At 37.7% G+C, this 15,910-nt stretch overlaps 1 protein-coding gene and 1 non-coding gene across 2 annotated transcripts in view; both read right to left on the bottom strand.

Moving 5' to 3' along the window:
* FIGN (fidgetin, microtubule severing factor) overlaps window positions 1-15,910 on the bottom strand; it is a 131,791-nt gene that overhangs the window by 42,126 nt on the left and 73,755 nt on the right. The gene's annotated exons all lie outside the window — the stretch shown is intronic.
* Window positions 12,431-12,502, bottom strand: TRNAC-ACA (transfer RNA cysteine (anticodon ACA)). The gene has a single exon. It is a non-coding gene; the product is annotated as a tRNA-Cys (tRNA).

Below are 15,910 nucleotides of genomic sequence, written 5' to 3'. Positions count from 1 at the left end.
AGAGAGAAAAAGTGTGGGAGACAGAAAGTAGCAGACAAGAAAGAGTGAAAGAGACAGAAGCCAGAGAGAGTGGCAGAGAGACACACAAACAGAGACACACGCACACAGGCAGGCAGGAAAGAACAGACAGTGAGGGCTTAAATGACCTGCCTAAGGTCACAGCACTTGTCTGAGCTGTACCTCAAATCCAGTATTGAAACCCAAATCCCCCTGCTCCTTCCAGAAACCCTAAGGAAGTCTCCAAACCCTCAAAGGCAGAGGTGAATTAAAACACAATGCTTGAACTTCGTTTTGGTTGTTGCTCTTTGGATTTTGGCCTCAACCTTTACCCTAACTCTCACCTCCAGTAGGATGGTTAAATGAAATAGGTGGAATCATCTAGACAGAATCAAAGCAATAGCCATCGTCTAAATGGTTCAAAGAGGCACTTTTCTTTTTAAACCATTAGTGAAGTCCTGCCTTGGGAAATGAAATATCAAGAGAAACGCACATTTTTTCCTGTCATTAGAGATTTAATGACCTCCACAACATGGGGTTCTTAACTTGGAATCCATGCATGCATCTGACAATCTGTAAACCCTTGATATTGTATGCAGAAGTTAGAGCATGTGCGCATTTTCAAGAAAGAGAGTGGATCTGATTCTCAGAGGTCCCTCACTCAGAAATACTGAGCCACTGCCTTATAAGTTTGTGGAAAGAGTAAAGGCTTATGTACACTTTTTGTACATCAAAAATTACCCAAATAATCTGGACAACATAAATAATTTAGAAGACTAACAATAATCGATCTTCAGTGCTCCTATTCCTACACATTTTTGTCTTAAGAGTTTAACCGCAAAATGTTTCCCATTATTTTTACTCCAGCCACTTTTAGTGTGGAGCTCTACTTATGAAAATGAGGTGAAAAAGTGAATTTTAAAAGAACCATGGCTTAATAGAAAACTAAGTTCATCAGTGTTTTGGTATGATTTGGTAATAACACCAAATTGGTAGGTTTTTTTTTTTTTTTTTAAGCAAATCCTATATAAAATATACATTTGATTCAAGTGTATTCTTAATGGGCTGCTCTATTCATCAATATTAAAATAGTCTTAAAAGTAGACCAAACACAATCATCTCATATGTTGATACAGATAAAACTGCCAGTATTCTTTGCTTCCACATTAAAGCAGCATTATAAAAAGGACTCTTCTATACTGCTGAAGTACATCACTACCTGGGTTAGGGATGAAGAATTAGGGAAACAATACTGTGGTAGCTAGTTTCCAAAATGGCCTTCAAGGAACCACACTTGCCAGCTTTTCTTTTATGTGTGTGTGTGTGAGATAAAGTTTTGTTAAAGTATAAAGGAGATAGAGACAGCTTCTGACACAGGCATCAGAAGGCGGCAGAACCCGCCCCCGCCAGTCTTCGGCTGGATGTTATATAGCCACCGCTCCTGCTGCTAAGTCGCTTCAGTCGTGTCCGACTCTGTGCGACCCCATAGGCGGCAGCCTCCAGGCTCCGCCGTCCCTGGGATTCTCCAGGCAAGAACACTGGAGTGGGTTGCCATTTCCTTCTCCACTGCCAGCTTTTCTTTAATTCCTCCCCAGTGAGTTGAGTTACACTCTGATTTCCTGTCCCCAGTAGAATACAGCAAGAAGCACCAAGATAGTTCTAGTCATAAGATTTTCCACTTTTAGGGCCTGATCCTGAATGTAAGAAGTCTGCCCCCTGTTGAGGAGATGGGCCCCCACATGGAGGGGCCAGACCAAGAGGAAGAGGCCCTAAGACTACAGCAGAGAGAGGCCCAGCTGTCTAGTGTCCCAGCTGAGTCCAGCCTCCCTGCAGCCACACCAAGACAGCAGACATCTGAATGACTGTACTGGCCATTCCGGCACAGGAATGAGTCCTGCCATGACTGCAGCCCCAGCCAACAGTACTTCAAGAGTTGCCCAACTGCACCCAGTCAACCCACATAAACATGAGAAATAATAAAGCGGGTTGTAAGCTACGGAGTTTTTGAGTGATTCACTAACCGCAACAGGTAAACCAAGCTGAAGCTAAAGGTAACACGGCATGAACAATGAGTTTACGAGATGAAGGAAAACACTTATTAAGTTCTAACTAATTTGCCCATCACTTATCTCATTAAACCTCATCACTACACAGACAGAGAGCTTGAGTAACGCTACTGCCTAAGGTCATGGAACTAGAAAGCTAGAGGTTGAGCACAGATTTTCTTTCATAGCCTCAATGTGCTGATTTCATTGCATCCTACAGGCTGTGAGGAGGAAGGGAGGGAAGAGAAGACTGACGCACAGAAAGAGGCTTGACATTTAACAATTTGTGATGAAACCTTCCTGAAGCATATCCATACTTTAAAAAATAGAAGATACCTGCCAAAACAGGTTAAATAATGGTGGACATATTCTATTTTTAAAAGTAAGGATATGCTTCAGGAAGGTTTTCATCATAAATTATTAAATGTCAAGCCTTTCTGTGTGTTCCAGTCTTCTCCCTTCTTCTCTCCCTCCCTCTTCATAATGACTAACCATCATTATCACTGACATCTATATTGCAACAATGTGCTATAATGGAATATGTACTTGGAGACATACGATTCTGTATTAAAATGATCCTAAAATGCTGTGATAAATTGTAGTTCCACTTTCTGATTTTTCTATATTTTCTGTTTCTCTCCTGGTGTTAGACTGTCTCTTATGGACACAGAAAAAGTGGACAACTAAGCTTATGTGATCTTTGTGAAAAGAGAAGATGAGAGCTTACAGGACTTTCCTATGAACAAAGTGCATATACCTTCTAACATAAAGTTTGATGTTTGGGGTAGCTGGATAAGTAAATTCTAGATGAGGAAGCTTTTAGTTAGCTGCTGAATTCCTTGCAACACTATGACTTTGTACAGGAACTAAAGGAATAGTTTCTACTCTAAAGAGCTCTAAGCCTTGTGGACAGCCCGGTGATTTTCAAATTGGACTCAGTGGGAACCCAGGGGTCTGCACCAACCCAACAAAAGATGCTTCACAGATGCCACAATTAAGTATTTTCTGGCAAATGCTAAAGACTTAAAGCTATCCTTTCACTGCTTTTATCCATTTTATAATTTGGGGTTCTAAGCTTGACTTGGTTTGAAAACAAAAAGTTTTACTGTTCAGATGCTTTTGAAAATCACTGATTTGGGAGATGTACTGTGGTTAAGGAGGGGTGACAGAGTTGTAGAGTTGCCTGGCAAGGGATCTGAAACATTTTTGCCAATTTTTTCATTCTATATTCATTTAGAAATGTAATGCTTTAAGAAATGAGAGCTAACCTTTACTAGAGAAAGTTTACATGGTTGATACTCTGCTGGTGTCCACTGTGTGACTCAAACAGGTACAATACTGGCAGCACCACTAAGCCCAATTTATTCCATTTAGAGATAAGACTTTTGATAGCAAGTCATGACATCATAGGCAAACATACTTATGATACACAACCCCGGACCATGTTATTTTTAGTGTAAAGACATTCAGCAGGTTAGGGTTGTGCAAGAAGTTTCTAAAATGCCAATTTTAAAGGACTTAATTCAAGCAAAACTTATACCTAGTTGCAGTTGCTTCTTTCAAAGTGAAGTTAGGGTATTCACTGATCAAAGTGTGTATAGCTATCCATTAAGGACATCCACAATTACTATTGTCATACTTCCAGTTAGGCAGTTCAAATTGCTTAAAACTTTGGTAATGGCCACTTGGCTATATTTGAATGAAGGTCATTTGCTCCTCCATTCACAGCTCATATAGCACCTTTTGTACACATATCTCTGGGTCCTTTACAAAGAACACTAATCAAGATACAAAATAACATTGTAGCAAATAATCTTGTCACAAATTCCATTACACAGTAAAAGCTAAATAAAAAATAACAGCTTTCCTGCCTATATTTAGAAATTTGTATCACTTAGTGTCAGGCAATTCAGAGAAGAGAATTCCACAAAAGAGAAGAAGGTGACAGGAAAAGATCCATTAACTAACATACAGACTCACACACACAAATTCACCAATAAAAATGTTAAGAATGAGCCTAGAAAATTAATAACTAGGGATAGGGCTTTCTACATTTTTAACATATTTTACCAAAACATTAGATAAACTGGTAAATTGTCTATTCTGAAATTACTCTGAGCAAGTATATTCACCCAAATTTAGGCAATAATATAAAATATCTATTTAAACATTAAACAGTTAAACTTCTTGCTTAGATTAGTTAACAGATGTTCTGGTAAAGAAGTTTATGTACTTTGGCTTGTTTAAGAAGAAAAATATGAATTATTCCCACACCCATCTCGTAGACCTCACAAACACTCTTCGAACTTCCATAACCTTATCATCCATAATTTCTCAATTTTTTTATATTTGCTGAGTAATTTTCACTGGTTCCCAGCAAACTCAATTCTAATTGTCTTTCTTGTTCTGCAAGTTAAGAAAAATAGATGTTAGAGGAAATGAGTGATTTTAACAAAACACATACTTAGCAGTGCATGTAGGAATTGACCAATTACTATGGCACAACAAATACTAACTGATTGTGCCTTAGACCTAAATAATTTGGCCACTTTTCTTTTCTTTTTGCTAAGACTTACTCCTTTTATTGTCTCTCATATGTAACTCATATATATTAATTTGAAAGGCGTTATTGAAAAACAGTACTGAGCTCATTGTAAGCTTAATAAATATTGGAAATATATATATATATATATATATATATATATATATAAATGACCTTGAAGAACTCATAAAGACCTACATTCACTCAAACTGCACATCTTTCTACATGCCCTCTCAAATATATACATAGCCACCTTGCTTTAAACATGTGTATCTTGTGCTAACATACTTTCTTTTGAAAACCTTGAGGTGATAACCACTAAATAGAAAAGGGTAGATTTGTGTGTTTATTCACTCTCACTCTTTTATTCATTCAACACTTAAAGTTTGTCTAATACATTCAGTATGGTATAACAGTAATTAAGAGACAAGGAAGGTCTAGAGCAAGATTTCCAGACTGAATTTTAACTCTACTACTTACTGGCAACATAGTCCACTAATCTGGGCCTAGTTTTCTCATCTGTAAAGTAGCACCTACTTCAAAAGACTGATGTGAAGATTAAACATACTAATACATGTAACATGTGCAGACAACTTCTAGTGCGGAATAAGCACTCAATAAATATGAATTATTTCTGTCATACCTCAGGCCCTATGTCAGCACTGGGAGTTGCAATAGTAAACAAAAATAGGCACAATCCTCAGCCATTAAGTCTAGTTCTAGAGCTTTTGCATTATTTCCTTCTATTAAAATATATAAAGTTGTTACCAGAGACTGAACAGAGTTTGATAACAGGGAAAACTTAAAAAAAAAAAAACAAATTAAAAGTAAAAAAAAGAAAAGTATTTTGGCTACAAAATTGAAGGTGACACTTAGCTTCATTTAAACTTCATATATTTCTGCTGCTTTTATGGATAAAACTATGACAATAACATTATCAACTTTTCCAGAACCAAATTATGGTTTCAGTTTATTTTGGATTTATTATCTTAAGGCATTAGTATTAATTTTTAAAAATACCATTACTAATGTTTTATATCAGAGAGTAATTTAAGTATGAAATTTTAAAATATTTATGTGGTTTCAGTCTATTTACAGCAGTTCCTCCCCCTCACCAATGAATCTCTAAAATGGAAATTAGTGCGAAATGCAAAATAGATTTTCTACAACAGATATTTTCAGTAGTTTTTACTTTTTATTACTATTTATTTTAGAAAGATTTTTACGGATACTTTTTCTTTTTCCTTAGTTCTAAAAGTAACAGAAAGACAGAAGGATGTGTTTACAATCTATGTTTAATACTATCTAAACAATCTATGGCTGTGGACTTTTATAGAGATGTCTTGATAAACTGAAGCCAAGACCTAATATGAATATAAGAAGAATCTGAAGCTTTGGTATCCATATGTCTCATTCTGAAGAGGTGAAAGTCTTGACCTATGAATAATCTTGAAGACCGGAAGAAAGGTGAATAAAAAAGGAGCTTTCCCATAAATTTCATTAACTCTTTTATTTCATTTCCTATCATTGATTTCATTCGATTTCTAGAACTATAATAGAGACTGTATTACTGATTCCCAAGAATACTGGAGTGGGTAGCCTATCCCTTCTCCAGCGGATCTTCCCAACCCAGGAATCAAACCAGGTTCTCCTGCATTGCAGGCGGATTCTTTACCAACTGAGCTATCAGGAAAGCCCTCATCACACAGGATGTTGTATAATATTTAATACACTTTATACTCATCTGTATTTGAAAGGAGAGCATCCTGGAATGATGAAAAGTATCTATTAAACTGTAACTGTTTATAGACAAAAACCTCATGTTATTTGATTTTAATTTTGGCACAGTACTTAGCGCCAATCAGGTTAAGAAAAGATAGGTTATTAATGAAGATGGTGACATACTAATCAGGTATTCACATCCTCTAGAGAGCTAATGCTGAGTGCTAAGTAATTATTTCTTTTGGGTGGTTGGGACTTTGACCCACTTTCAAGCTTACTAATAAGAATTAGGATAAAACTCATTGTTGTATTTAACTTTTAAGCATCAAGTGTATCAGCATCAAATGGATTAGAATTGCCCTGTAAAGAGGAAGGGGAAAGGCTGAAGAACAAATCTACATTATGTGCTAGTCTCTAGGCCTAGTTATTTTTCACAGACCCTCACAGTTAATCAATGGGAAGAAAAAAGAAAGGAGGGGTTATTTTATTAATTCACAAAGGAAAAGAGTTCTAGCAGGAGACTGATAAACTGAAGAGCGCTTTCCAGCCTAGGATGAGAAGTCAGACCAGGGGCTTCTAATGTGTTTGTCAGCTCTGTTATCATGCGAAGCTATGCTGAAACATACCCTGTGTTAAAACAATGTACATGTTTGCTTGCACGTGCACGCGCACACACACACACACACACACACAGATCTATATTTGCAAAGATAACTCCTTTTCTAAACACTCCAGGCAGCAGAGACATATGGGGTCCTACTAAGATTCTAGAGGGATTCCCCGGTGGTTTGGACAGTAAAGAATCTGCCTGCAGTGAGGAAGACCTGGGTGAAGTACTTACAGAATAAGTGACTTGAGCCAGGTAAGCTTTCATCGCTTCTTCAGTAGCTTTTTATAAAAATCCTTTCAACAATGTCAAGTTAGATTAAGAATATTTTTAAATCAAATGACTCAGATTTGGAATAAGTAGCTTTTCTTTTGCAAACAGTCAGATATATAACTAGTGTGAGCAACAAAACACATCTCCCCAAGATTATTCATATATAAAATAAATACATCTGTAAGATTATTAGTGAATAAATATTACCCACTGGTTGTTGACTCTTTTTTAGGGATACCAAGAGATAATTTGGGAGCTGAATAAATTTTTTTCTTGATGTGGATGATTGATTGATCACCTTATACTCTTTATTGGACATCAAGGGTCCTAAACATCCAGAAGCTTTAAGACAAGCCGTTACCATCTTTCTAAATTCCATATATATGTGTTAGTATACTGTAATGGTCTTTATCTTTCTGGCTTACTTCGCTCTGTATACAGGTTGGATGCATGAGACAAGTGCTCAGGCCTGGTGCACTGGGAGGATCCAGAGGGATGGGGTGGAGAGGGAGGTGGGAGGGGGGACCGGGATGGGGAATACATGTAAATCCATGGCTAATTCAATGTATGACAAAAACCACTGCAATGCTGTAAAGTAATTAGCCTCCAACTAATAAAAATAAATGGGAAAAAAAAAATAAAAAAAAATAAAAAAAAACAAAAAAAAAACAACAAGACAAGCCGTGACACATTATCCTAAAACAGAACTTAATTAGAAATGAAACGTATAAGGTTATAATGAAACAGTAAGAAAAATAGGAAGGTATCTCATAAAAGCATAAAACTTGAAAGCTAAACTTATGCTTAGGACTAATCCAGCCCCTAGCTAGGTGAAGCTAACCAAGTCAGGCCCCACTCCTAGAGGGGTTCATCGAGCCAAATTTCTGTAGTGTGCTAAACTTGAGAAGGTTAGATTGCCTCCACCTACCAAATCAGAAAAACTGGGACACTGGATGTGGCATGAGAGTCTGGGTTAGAAGAGTCAGAAGCCAAGCTATTAAATGATTAAAATTGCCTCTAACAGGCATTATTTTCCACTGTTTCATCAATAAGGAAGCAGGCACTTCTGTACTATTTCACAGGATGGGAATGCTTTCTGGAGTTAGATTGTTCAAGAGCTGCTTTTTAAAATAGCAATACTCTTATCATAGTAAAACTTGCCTGCTGAGTCAAAAGGAAAGTTGGCCTCATCTACCTTTAGAGCCCAGGAAGAATTTAAATTGTAAAGTTGCCTGGCATGATTCCAACTGTTGGCCACCACAGACACTTTTAAATATCCACTCTTTTATTGATCTGAAGATATATGTATAAGCAGGTATACACTGAAAATGGAAAACAGAAAGAAGGCCATCTTTAAAAGTCAAATTGACTGAAAGCAAACAATAAGAAACCTGTACTTATCTTTTGTTCATCCAAAGAATCCAGCTCTACAGACAGACTCCATTCTAGGAGAAAAATAAATTACAAATAGTGCCAAGACATATATTATTCCTTATGATGATGAAGGGAGGAAAAGTTCCAAAACAGAAATCATATTTCCAATAATGATATTAAATCTAATGCTGTTTTGATGTCAGGTCCTTACCTAATCCCCACTGATTTTATTCAGCTAAATTTGAAGCCACCCTAGAACTCTGTTTTAGGAAGCCTCCTCACTCTCAACAAATTTAATTAGCAGGGATGATAAAATAGATTCTGTAATGGAAAAGGACTAATCTAGAAACATAAACACTGATAAATTCTAATGGAACATTTTGGCATAAAATGTGCCAGAAGAGGTTTTTGCAAAATTTGACATTTGTCAAAGATCAGGATGTCAGACAGATGAGTGTACGTCTGCATGTGTGGGTCTGTGTGTGTGTGTGTGTGTATCTGTGTGTGGGTGGATGCATGTGTGTTAAGATGGGGTTCACTCAAAGTTGACTGAATGAGGCTGAAAATTCAGGAGGAATTCTACAGTAATCACCTAACACAAAAGAGAAGGCTAATGTAATAAAGGGAAGCCTGTATGTAACCAGCAATAAGTTCTTTCGCTTGACCAAACTCTGATGGTAAGACAGGTAGAATCTGTTATTACACATTTTTAGTATGTCATGCCAAATAGTGTAAAAAATAGACTTAGTCATACTTGGATGAAAAGATTTCAGAAATATGTAACAGAAATTACAGTGTACAATGTACTCAATTTTGAGATTCTGGAACTTTTATATATATATATATATGGTAATTTTATGTTTGGAAGCTTAAGAATGCAGTGAAACCTGTAGTTACAGGTTACTTTCCCAGATTTAGTATAAACTGAAAAGCTAGGAATAACCACATCATTCGCCTATTCCAGGCAGTCCCTGAGAGTAGTGGGAGCTACTAAAGGGAAAGGGGGAAAAGGGGACTAGAAAACAGTCACCATCAGACCTTTTTTGTTGTTTTAATTTTTAAAAAATCCTGATATTTTCTTTCTTGGGGTAACTTGTCCTTGGAGCAATAGGCACTATTGGGTAATTTTAGGGAGCCCATTGTGTGTGGTAGGTAACTGGTTCCTTGAAAAGTAGAGGAACACCCGAGGCATATCGCAGGGGCATTTGTGGGATGCTCATCTGTGTACAAGGGCCTGAGGGCCAGGACCCAGGCTGTGGCAGTCCAAGGGCCTGCCACGGGCACCTTGAGGAGTGGGTACACATAAGCAGCCCCTCTTGGGAAGCATGCCCAGCCGCTCTTACTTGTCTTTGCACGCCGTCAGGAGAAGAGCAAAGCAGCTCTCACTAGGTGCATCGGTTCTTTCATGCCTAAATTACATCACTCTGACTGTTTCTGAACTTTCATCCAATGTTCAAGAAACTCTTTATACTATCCACTCCTTATACCCAATATACGGTTTCATAGCCAGAAAAGAGTCAAAACAACCATGTCATCTGTGTGCACACATGAGTCTTTCCCTGTATCCAACTCTTTAAGCGGACCATAAATATACTCTCTGTCCACTAAAAATTAATTAGAAATTCTATGGTAATTATGCAAAAAAAATCTAAAGAAGGAATGATAAGTTCAACACATTTGTTCAAAAACCCAAATTGCTTTTTGGAAACAAAATGAGAAGCAAGATGAAAATCAAAACAGAACAAAGGAAAAGAAATATTTTGAGGAAATGACTCCAGAAGAAATTTGGAATGTACACTGCTCTATTGTCATAGCTACCATTGGTCCAATAATTTGAGAGGAACTAGGGTTATTAATGGAGAAGGCAATGGCACCCCACTCCAGTACTCTTGCCTGGAAAATCCCATGGACAGAGGAGCCTGGTGGGTTGCAATCCATGGGGTCACAAAGAGTCGGACATGACTGAGCGACTTCACTTTCATTTTTCACTTTTATGCATGGGAGAAGGAAATGGCAACCCACTCCAGTGTTCTTGCCTGGAGAATCCCAGGGATGGGGTTGCACAGAGTCGGACACGACTGAAGTGACTTAGCAGTAGCAGTAGCAACAGGGTTATTAATGGAGAATCCCAGGGATGGTGGAGGCTGGTGGGCTGCCGTCTATGGGGTTGCACAGAGTCGGACACGACTGAAGAGACTTAGCAGCAGCAGCAGGGTTATTAAACCCAATAGCCAACCTAAATTACTAGGAAATCCTATTCTCAGATATACCCAAAGCAGGACTTCCTTAGTGGTCCAGTGGTTAAGACGTCAAGCTTCCAATGAAGGGGACATAGGTTCGATCCCTGGTCAGGGAACAAAGATCCCACATGCCATGCAGTGCAGCCAAAAAGAAAAAAAAAATTTAAATTGTTAATAAAAAACTACCCAAAACATTCTTTAAATGCATTTCCACATGGAAAATCGAATTAGATGCACCTCTGAACTAGAAGATGTGATCCAGAAACTCTTCTGGATAAAGCCCTCAAGAAGCACAGGAATAAACCTTGGCTATCCCCAGATATTAAATGAAATTCTAAATCTAAGCTAATGAAAACCCATTCCTTGAATTAACTCTGAAACAGCATCTCAGGTGGCCTGAAATATTTTAGTCACTTTATGAAGGGAGATAAACAAATGGGCTTCAAGAAAGTGAAAAGAACAGGCTCTTTTATAAGCATTTCTTACAATGGTAATTAGATTGTTATTATTTGCTAGGTAAAAACTCACATGAAACTTTTTTTCCTTCTCCTAAATTTGCAGAGATTGTCACTGAAACACCTGGAATGCCTAGTATAACAACTGCTCACAGTAATAAAACCCAATTTCAGTCATGTTATCCAAACACCAAGATGAAAAATAAGCTTCAACTCATAAATGCAATTGCTGATGCATTAATGAGCAAGAAAATTACCAAATAAAGAAGGCTGAATATTGTAACACATTTGAAAAAAAAAATGGGATTAAGGGGAAAATAACTTGTCATGCCTTTGATCTTATTGTATAAAAAGAGTCAACTCTCTCTTGGGAGATTTATCAGTTTTCTCAAGGCCTCTGGGTAGCCTAAGTGGTGGTGTAGTGCTATATTATTCCAAACTTTCATAGCAGCATAATGCAATTTAGGCATGAAAGAACCGATGCACCCAGTAAGAGTTGCTTCATTCCCTTCTCACTGATGTTATCTAATAGGTGGAGAAATATACCAAATTGTCACAGTGTATATTTCAATGAGAAAAATCACTACCACATAGAAATATTTATGGAAGTGTTGACAACATATCAATTAAAAATGCGTGCAAGATACAAAGAGAGAATATTGTATCCTTTACAAATTGGGAAAGAGTTAAGTCAAAGACTTGATCTCATCCAGCCTCTTACAACACAGCAAATAATTTCACCTTTGATGGACAAGTTAGACCTGACTGAGATTTTGCTAATAGATGGAGTGGAAAAGAGCAACAATCAGAACTGTGTTGTATAGTGTGTAACCATCTATGTAAACTGGGAAAGTGGAGGGTGATATATACATGACCATTTGCACATTCAAGGAATCTTTGACCTAGGACAGTACTGGGAAAGTGTGTACCTCTTGAGGTGGGATACCCCAGGGCAGGGAAGGATTAGACTTAACTTTTACTGTATACGGCTTTGTGTTGTTTGAATTTCTTATTTTTCTTCTTTTTAAACCACGAGTGAAGAAGTGAAGTGAAGTCACTCAGTCGTGTCTGACTCTTTGCAATCCCATGGACTGCAGCCTACCAGGCTCCTCCGTCCATGGGATTTTCCAGGCCAGAGTACTGGAGTGGGTTGCCATTGCCTTCTCCAGAGGATCTTCCCGACCCAGGGATCGAACCTGGGTCTCCTGCATTGTAGGCAGACGCTTTACCATCTGAGCCACCAGGGAAGTCAAACCATAAGTATGTATTAAGAAAAAAAAATCTTTTTAAAATGGCTGGAGAACAGATGAAGACTAAGTATGTTATCATAGAATAAGCAGCTTGTTAGCTGCTGAAGAACTATTCTGAATTTCAAATGTCAGTAAACAAAAGATAGTTTACTCTTCAGCCTACAGACAAGTGACTTAGGAGTCAAAGCAAAGACAGTTTAATAGCTAAACATGACTTGATAAACCCCAGTACTGCCATTTGTTAGTTGTCTATCTATGGGCAATTAGCATTTATGTCCTCATCTGTAATTACATGCATGTGCATGTGGGTCTGTGTGTGGTAGGGGCAGGCTGGGTGTAACTAGGACTGACTACCTGGGATTGTGGGAAGTCGGTCTCTTATTAATTAAAGGAATGGATCCATTGTGATTTGTATTAAGGGGACTTAAACTCTGCTCAGATTTTGAGCAAGTTTTCCTCCCCATTTAAAAAAAGTAGCAAAGACAATGAGAAGTGAAGATCTCTCTGTTACAGTATTTCCTTCCTTCACAGTCTTTCCTTCAATGGGTTTTCAAAACTGCTTCATCTATGATACTTTTCTGCTAGAGAGATGCAGGATAATTTTGTACATTTTCATGGGCCCATATTTCTGGAAAGTTATCAGAAATGTGTATTGTTTATTAAACCCCCACATTTTAAACACAGTCTAAATTTCTACCCATTTTTATCTATATGAGCAGCCAGTAGTAAAATATCATTCCTTTTCCTATTTCCTATGCTTAAACCAGCTCTAAATCTATCTGTAAGCCAAACATATTCAACTCAAATTTACTAAATTAGTGTTAACCCAGCAAAATTCTTCTCAACCCGTCTTTAATTTTTAGGAAAGATTAACTGTTATCTCAGTTTAACAATTGAAGCTATGTGAGCCAATACTAAGACCCCAAAGATCAAACAGACAACATCTCTTTTTGAATGAGTTTGCTGTTTTGTGGTTAATTCTGCAAAACAATCACATGAGCTTTTAACATTGCATCATATCAGTATGCCAGACAGTGGATGTTTACACAAAGGTACCCTGGAAGTAAAACTGAAAACAACTCCCACTTCTAAACTGACTGCCTCTTATGTAGGAGCTGTTTCCCCATTGGGCTGGCAAAATGAACAGGAGTTTTATACAGTAATTCAGAAGATAATTGATTATTTGCCAGTGGTCTGTTTTGAGTTGCCACTTATTATTATTATTTTTTTTTATCCACTCCAGGGACACACTTTCAATTTCACAGTCTTTTGCACATTGTGGACAGTCGTGTTTAATTTCTTTAAGGAAAGCACACTCTCTTTCTATTATAGTTAGACTAGTTGCTCTCCAAAGAGCAGGCAGGGAACTTTCTATCTGAGGAGAAAATGTCTATGCTCACATTTGCGTGCTCCCTCCATCCACGGTGCTGTGGTTTACAAGCTGGGAAGGGAATTAAGAAAGAGCCTTTCTTCCTGTCAGAAAAGACATCTTTGTGGTTCACATTCTTAGATGTTCCGGCTGAGGGATGGTAAACATTCCTGAAGGTATCGTTCTTTAATTGTTTATGGATTACTTCTCTTTATTTTACTGTGAAAATAAGAGTTTCTAGCAGAGTTAAAGAAAATCTTGTCAGGAAGCAGTTGTTTTCCTCCTACAGACTAACATTCCTGCAGGCAATGCAGCAAATTAACCAATATAAGTGTTTCCTTCAAAACACAGAAATCTTTTATCTATTTAGGAACAGATCACACAATATAACATGCTGAACTATTTCTATTAAGCCCAAAGATGACAAAAAATTGAAAAGAATAAATCCATTATAAAGAATTCATATCTGCTGCTTTGTGAGCAATCCATAATACACCGTATTGTGCAAACTATAGGAAATGATGACCTAACAATACAGAATGTAGAGAGGGCTTTTGACAACAGAAAAGCATGAGAGAGTATCATTTAATGGAGAGTGAAAAAAAAAATGATCCTGGATTCTTTTTCCCCCTTTATTTGTTGTATCACTTTGTAAAAACTCTCTATGCCTTGCTCTCTTCATCAGAAAAATGAGACCTATGGTTTTATTTTTACAAAGTGCTTTAGGATTCAGGAGACCCCAGAATGCATTATATGATGAGAACCACCATGGTGCATGCCATGTGACTGCAGCAGAAAACGATCCAGGGACCAAAAGCAAAACATGAATCAGCAATGAACACTCATTTTATTTGTTTAAAACCCCAGGATGTGCAAATATATGTCAGAACTGAAGTTGACCCTCTTCCCTTATAATCACACATCACTACATCTGGGTCTGGTTTTGAAACTTGAGTGCAGTAGAAAGAATGTGAACAGGAAGGAATAAAGGGCAGAGTCTCTCTCAAGCAAATCCCAAGTCACCAAGGGCTACATTAACTCACGCTGAATCCCTTGCGGGCCAGAGAAAGAGAACACTGATTTTCTCTCTTCCTCGTTCCTCAGCATAACCCTATGCCCAGCAGAGTTATGCACCAAAAAGACAATCAGCGAAGGAGGAGCTGTCTCCTCCGACTGCCCAAAGTTATGTGCGTTTTCAAGACCACAGGAGAGTCAAGACTGGGGATAATGTGGTTCATTATCTGAACTTATGTTCAGAAGTCAGGAGTTCTACGTTTCCATGCTTATCGCAACACAAACAGAAAAGCACAGAGAAATGCTACAATCACACGGTTAGCTACTGGCAAAATTAGGACTAGACTTGGAGGTTTCAAAACAAACTCTGATTATTTTTACACAGCAGAGGATTTTCTGTAAATTCTTCAGCTCGAGAAATCTAAACCTAAATTCATTTAGAAAAGAGTTCCAAGCACAGTGACACACTCTCCCTGTCTCTCTCTCTAATATATTTGGACACTCAATATATATTGTATTTATCAAATAAAAAGTATTCCCATATTAATCTGTTCTCCTTTCTGCACCCTCTTTTTGGTTAGTGTTATACTGGAGAGGCCCTGTATACGGAGATAGAAACACTGGCTTCCTCTTCTCTCCTTCAATCCCACTCTGAAGCACTTTTCATTCACCTGAGACTTCTTTCTCTATTTCTATATTTTTTGCTTCATCCCTAACATATTTGCATCATTCAGGCCTTATCTCTTGTCTCACCTCTGCCCTCTAGATTGGTTTACTTGCCTCTGAATTCTTCCCCCACACCATTGCTATAAAGAATATATCTTTTTAAAATTAAAATGTAAACATATATACTATCTACTTTAAAAAATGTCAAAATTCATCAGTTGACCCACAGGATGAAGACTAAGCTTCCTAGTAGGAAAAACCTGGCCCTTTCTGCCTCTGGCTGCCTTTCCAGTTAGACTCCCTTTGTTATCCACATACATTCCATGTTTGAGCAAGAACATATGCTGAGACATATT

This window comes from Odocoileus virginianus, chromosome 13 (assembly GCF_023699985.2).
Source record: "Odocoileus virginianus isolate 20LAN1187 ecotype Illinois chromosome 13, Ovbor_1.2, whole genome shotgun sequence".
Lineage (NCBI taxonomy): Eukaryota > Metazoa > Chordata > Mammalia > Artiodactyla > Cervidae > Odocoileus > Odocoileus virginianus.
Note: the sequence above shows the minus strand (reverse complement) of the source record. Positions and strands in the feature narration are given on the sequence as shown.